Genomic DNA, 6765 nt, shown 5'->3' on the forward strand with positions numbered 1-6765 from the left:
CAAATATTTCACATATTAATGTGAATTGCAAGGTGGTGGTCGTGTATAGATTGCATGATGATTTTGAAAATTTAATTTGGGTTTTGTTTGGTTTAAACTCTTTCTTTCGTATAGACTTGCACTATGTTTGGTTAGTAAGAGAAAGTGAAAGAAAATAAAGTAAAAAAAAAATGAAAGTATGGGAAAAGAAAGGGAAGTGACTCACTACAAGTGAGTCTTTTAGTATGTTTTTGTTTTGCGGTGAAAAAAATTGATTTTGAATTAACTAATTATGTAAAATTATTTTTTTTTTAAAAGTGAATTTAAGGTAAAATAATTTATATTTAGATAAATTCTTGCAAAAGTGAGTTGAAAAATAAATTTCATGTTTGTATAAAAAATAAATAAATTTCACTTTTAAAAATCATATTTAAAATAAAAAATTACAAAATTATAGGTTCAAATAGAATCATCTCAAAAAATTATAAACAATTTTACTTGAAAGCAAGCAAACAGATCAAAATCAGTTCTACACGCCCATAATAAATTATGGATGCTCCAAATGTGAAATCATGCATATACTTAGTTGTTTGGAAGGAAAGAAAAGAAAGGTTTAAACTTTATGTCCCCTTGCATGATTGAATGAAAAGTGTAAGGAACGAAGATGAAAAAATTCGCTAACTGATAAAATAAATGTACATCCAACAATAAATATTTCATATATTTTGGGATGTAAAGTTGTAACTTTTACGAAAAATATCTAGTTACAAAATGGTTCATTAACTCGCCCATGAAAAGCCCTAAGAAAATTTTAGAATGTATATTGAAGATTGATGATGGGAAAATGTCAGAGGCAAACGATAGATATGTTGATATTATCATTCTAAAAGAGTTATTGGTAACAAATTTTAATGACTCAATTGAAGCAATTGTTTCAAATACTTATTTAAATATTCTTGATAATTATGAAGATTTTCACTATCTTTAAAGTAGAGCTATCATAGAATAAAAAATTAATATATAGAGGAAATAAATGATTATATAGCAGAACTTATTTCAGGTAACTTATCACATATTGACTATTTATTTAAATATGTATTTTCATTCAAAATTCCAAATAACCATAATACTAATGTTACAATTTTATTTTAGAGAGGAAAAAAATATAGATTTGAGTAGTGATTTCATTGATATAACTCAAACTAATGACAATGATGCATTCAAGTAGTTAACATCATGCATAACTCTTGAGTTGTCTCAAAATTTCAAGGTTGCCAAATAACTCTATCCAATTGAAGATTGACACAACTATTATGTTGTTGCAAATTTTTTATAAATATAAAGAATTATGTGATTGTAATAACGGTTATTAGACTTGTTAATCATGTTATTAAAGCAAAGATAATTTCAAATAAAAACATATATTGGAAATATAATTTATATTTCAAGAATGTATTTGTCTTCGTCTCAATCTCCATTTTTATTCAAGCTTATTAGAGATAATTCTCAATTATTGTTTCATTTGCTATGACAATTAATAAATCTCATGATCATCTTTTAGTCTATGTGAAATTTTACTTACCAAGAAATATTTTTAGTCATGATGAAAACCTGTATGCCACGATTTCAAAAGTAAAAAGCAAATAAATCTAATGTTTTTAATTCATTACTGACAAAAACACGAGTTATCTACTACAACAAATGTTGTTAGGGCCGTCTCAGAAAATTTAGAGGCCCTGTTCCAATTTTTAATTTTTAAAAATGACCCTTATTAAAATACACTAAAAATTAGAATCTATTAAAATTATAAATAACATTAAAAACTAAAGATAAAATAAATTATTTTAAAAATATATTATTTTGTGAATTTTTTTATTATATTTTATAATATTATCCAAAAAGTATTTATTTATTTAAAAATATAGATTTTAATTTTCTGCATAAATTTAAATTCACGATTGTTAGTGGACGTGTGTGAATTTCAAATGAATTATAATATATGTTGGAATCGATTGGAATTTGGATGCTATTATTTTAGTCAATTTTTGTAAAATAGTCATATTTTAAAAAAAATATTCCAACCTGGATCGAACCTATATACTAATGCTAAAAGCTGAATAGCTGCACCGCTTAGCCAACTAACATATACTGTTAGGTTATTTCAACATATAATATATATAGACTTATTGCTTGTCTATGGCTTATAAAAAAAATTGAGGCCCCCATTTTTTGGAGGCCCTGTGCAATGGGTCAGGTTGCACGGGCCCAAATCCGGCCCTGAATGTTGTATTTAAAGAAGTATTTAACAATATCATCTAGGTAACAATTACATTTTTATGTCAATTTTTATAGATACATATCATCTAGTTATTTTAAAAGATAAATATTTTATGTCATTTTTATAACACTAACATCATTTGAATCATTCGAAGAATCTTTTGAAGAATCATCAGAAGAATCATATGAAGAATTTGTACCATCATATGAAGAATTTGTACCATCATATGAAAGAACTGTCACTACTAGAAATACTCTATTTACCTGCGGAATTTCCTGCGAAAAATTTTCCGCAGGTATACCTGCGGATTTTCCTGCGGATTTTGTAAAATAAAATAAACTTCCTGCGGTACGAGAATTGGCAGAAAATTCCGCAGGAAAACCTGCGGATTTTGCTGCGGAATATATATTTTCATTAAAATATCTAATTACAACACAAAATCCGCAGGTAAGTTCGCAGGAAACTTTGCTGCGGATTTTGCTGCGGAAATTTATTTTAATAAAACTAAACCACAATACTAAATCCGCAGGTAATTCCGCAGGAAAGTTTCCTGCCGATTTTGCTGCAAATTAGCCATTTTTATTTTTTCCTAAAGATAATTGTAATATTTTTAAAAAAATTAATCATTAATTTTTCTATTTTATTAATTATTTTTATGGTATTTTTATTTATTTTAATTTATAGTAATTCTTATTTTATCTATGTTATTAATTATTTTATGATGTATTTTAATTAATTCTTAATTTTTAATAAAATAAATAGTATGTAAGATTTGATAAATATTTATTGTCTAAATTTTGCACGTATGAACTACCACCTTTATTGTCTATATTTTATTTAAGTTGTATGACTATATTTTTTAAAAATTTAATAAAAGATTAATTTTTAAATTTAATGTAATTTTTCCATTTAAATTTTAATAAAATGTATACAAATTTTGAAAGTTAAAATAATAAAAAATTATTAAAAAATTGAAAATGTAAACATGATACAATTTCTACCATAGTAATCAAACCTATTATCTACTTTATATTGGACCAAAAAATCTACCTTATGATAAGTTTGTAATAAGAAATTATGATATACTTTCACGAATGTTCCGTAAATTTTTCTATGAATTTTACACTAATTTTTAAATTTTTTAGATATATTTGCATAACTACTAACTAGTTAATTATATTTTTATTACGTGATAATCCTATTTATAAAGCTTCTCATCTGAAAATAATTTTATAAATATTTTTTTTAATTTTTTATTAATTTTAAATGTTTTCTAAAAATAATAATATCTTTCATTAATTTTATCAAAAATATTTTATAAATACAATAATAATTATTAAATTACTATTTTTTAGTGTTATTTAGCGTAATAGTATTTGTTAATCATAAGTAGATTAGTGTATGTACGAATAAAAATTGAATATATATTTAAATATCATTTTTATGTTTTCCTAAAGCTTAAATAGAAAAATTAATAAAATTTTAATGATTAATTATTCAATATTATTATTTCTATTATTATTTTTCCTTTTCTTTCTTCCTCTCAAAAGGTAGCCTCTCAAAAGGTAGAAAACGCAGAAGCATCTTTTTGGCAAAACCCTAGCTCTGACGTACCTTTCTCCTTCTTTCTCCGTCTCCGTCCGCTACTCCAAACGAAGAAAGGAAACTGTTTTTGGATTTCCCATCCCTCGACCTTTCTATTGAACCAATGAAGTTTCTCTCCTCTGAAACACTACCGCCGTCGCTGGCGCCTTTTCAACTCGATCGAATCTCGTAACCCTAGCTTTTTCAACTCAAGTAAATTCATCTTTCAACTCGGTTTGACGTTTTTTATTTTTATATCTATTATAGAGCTCAGTTAGTTGGTGAGTTAATTCAATTGGTAGAGTTTTTACTGATTTTTACATTGATTATAAACTTGGGTGATTTTTGTAAACAAATTGTTTGTTGAAATGCCACAATGAGTTTATTAGGTTGATTCTGAGTTGGGGCTTGAATGTTAATCTTCTATCATGGTGGATGTTTTATGGACGGTTAGTGTTTATCTATGCCTTTCCAAAGTTAAGTTAACCGACGAAGGGCTGAAGCTGTTGTTGCAGAAATGCTTATCCCTTCAAAGTTTGAATCTCTATGCAATGTCTAGGTATGAATTGAAACTCAACCTATTGAAGTTCAATTTGTCTTTCTTTCCCTGAAAATTCACTGCATTACTCTTATTCAGTTTCACAGCTCATGTTTTTGGATCTCTGTGGTGCCCAGGTAAAATCTTCGGTTGTTGTAGATTTCTCCGCACAATTCTATCTAATGCAAACTGCTAATAGAAATAAGTTTTCCTTGCAGAATCTTTCAGATGAAGGACTTGAATGTATTTCGAAATGCAAGAACCTTGTATCCCTCAATCTGACTTGGTAAACTCACGATCAACTTGAATATTCGTCTATCTCATTTTATGAAACTAATCGAGCTGTATCTGTTTTTACGTGATAGGTGTGTACGTGTGACCGATGAGGGAGTTATAGTTGTTGCTCAGAGTTGCACCTCTCTTGAATTTCTAAGGTATTATCATATTTTGAGAAGTTTATAGCACTTGGATAATTGTTATCCTAGAATCACTTATTGGATTGCCATATTTGCAGCTTATTCGGATTGAGCTTTGTTTCTGGTTTGTGGTTTGAGCTTTGTTTCTGCAGGGAACATTAAGGCTGAGATAGTTAAGTTTCATTAAAACTATATATGAAAACTAGAATGAAAGTGTTATCAAGAACACAATGCTGTTTGTGATGCTCTCAAGGTATATACAATAATGGATTCAGCTTATGCTTTGTGTGTGATTTGTTATTTATACTTTGATTTAGATGCCCTTAAGTTTTCAGAGCTTGTATGATAAACATGCACAAACCAAAGCTTTGATTTGTACAATTGTAATTTATCATTTTTTGACCGGGGATAGCCGGTCACCAATCACGGGTTGTTGGGTTCAACCACCGGGTAAAGAAAAGCAAGTTGCTCCAAAAGTAAGCAAAGGATGTGATAAACCCCACGGGTTATTCATTTGATTATTTCTAATAATCACTTAAAATGTGGTTTTAGTTTTGTGCACGTTGACTTGTATGTTTAATCTTGTAGTTGATTAGTCATTAATCATGCTTTATTTTTTCCATAACATTCATCATTAATTAACTCAAAATATCTAAACATACATGGTTGATAAATGAAATTGGTAGTAGATGAAAGTGAAGAAACATTAATACGGTCCAACAAACTCATACAAAGTATGGAGTACCTTCCATACTTTTTTTGATATTTTTGTCTAAATTATATATTACTTGTCTTTTGGGAGGGACCAGTTTTAATTAATGTATTAGTTTCAACTACTATCCATACAACATAAAAACACAATGATACGAGTTTAATATAGCAGTCAGGACACTTTGCTAAAGCACAATGGCCACTCTATGCTGCCATTGAATACTCTCTTTAGAATTTCTAGTAGTTTGAACAGCTAAAGTCAGTAGGAGATTTTCTACTTCTATAAGCACTTGCCTATGATTCAAATAATATAAATACCTTAGTATGAATCCAGCATGCAAATCATTATGCAGTCACCTGCCTATTGCAGTTACTGTTAGTACTGCCACGCTGTGATTCATCAATATAGCCACAATAAAGGGCTGTAACAGTGACTGATACTGAACTAGTAATTTGCACAATACAAACACTTTTTAATAGTATTTCTGGCCAATTACGTAATTGCTGATTTATTGATTGATTGGTTTGTTTCTTTTGTAATGAAACAGGGATTTCTCGCCGAAGGGTTGCAGAAGACTTCAGCTGGTTTGGGCAGTGTATGCTTGCACTTAATTTCTTAGTCAATTTTACAAAATCTAGTACTGAAACTATTGTACAATTAATCTAATGAAGGTTTAAGAACAATAGCAATAGCCAGCTCATTCACAAGTAATAACACAGTGGCTTCTAGTTCTTCCTAAATCTTACAGTAGATCCTACATTTAAAATAATTTGGTTCTTTAAAATAATTTGGCCAATAGAGATGTCAAGTTTTAGCCTGCAATATATTTTTGGTAAATTTGTATTTCTTTTCATTTAAAAAGTTGGATAACTTTACTCTAGTGAGTTGTTTTAAGCATAATTATATATGTGAAATTTATTTCCCATTTCACTTAAATTGATTAATTTAATTTATTTCCCAGAGAGAAGATGAACTCTTATGATGAAGCTAGTGGCAGACTTTGTTTCACATTAAATTATTGCATAGGAAAATTTCAGTGTCAATTTATCAAAAAAATTATTTTTATTTTTTTTTTAAATTTTGAAAACAGTTAGCTGCGGATTTACCTGCGGAATCTACTTCCTGCGGATTTACCTGCGGAATTAGCTGCGGATTTACCTGCGGATTTCTCTGCGAATTGTTTCCTGCGGAATTAGCTGCGGAATTACCTACGGAATTACCTGCGAAAAATATTACCCACGAAGGTTTTAGCTGGGGA

General features: G+C 28.4%; 1 long non-coding RNA gene across 2 annotated transcripts; it reads left to right on the forward strand.

The window, feature by feature from the left end:
- Nucleotides 1–3806: 3806 nt before the first annotated feature.
- Nucleotides 3807–6563, forward strand: LOC131607416 (uncharacterized). 2 transcript variants are annotated; one of them, XR_009285298.1, is made up of 6 exons: nt 3807–4400; nt 4479–4516; nt 4598–4665; nt 4745–4813; nt 4948–5048; nt 6055–6563. It is a non-coding gene; the product is annotated as an uncharacterized LOC131607416 (long non-coding RNA). The 2 variants fall into 2 exon arrangements; XR_009285297.1 differs by having other exon boundaries at nt 4745–5048.
- The last annotated feature ends 202 nt before the right edge of the window (nt 6564–6765 follow it).

Source organism: Vicia villosa, linkage group LG1 (assembly GCF_029867415.1).
Source record: "Vicia villosa cultivar HV-30 ecotype Madison, WI linkage group LG1, Vvil1.0, whole genome shotgun sequence".
NCBI classification, from domain to species: Eukaryota; Viridiplantae; Streptophyta; class Magnoliopsida; order Fabales; family Fabaceae; genus Vicia; species Vicia villosa.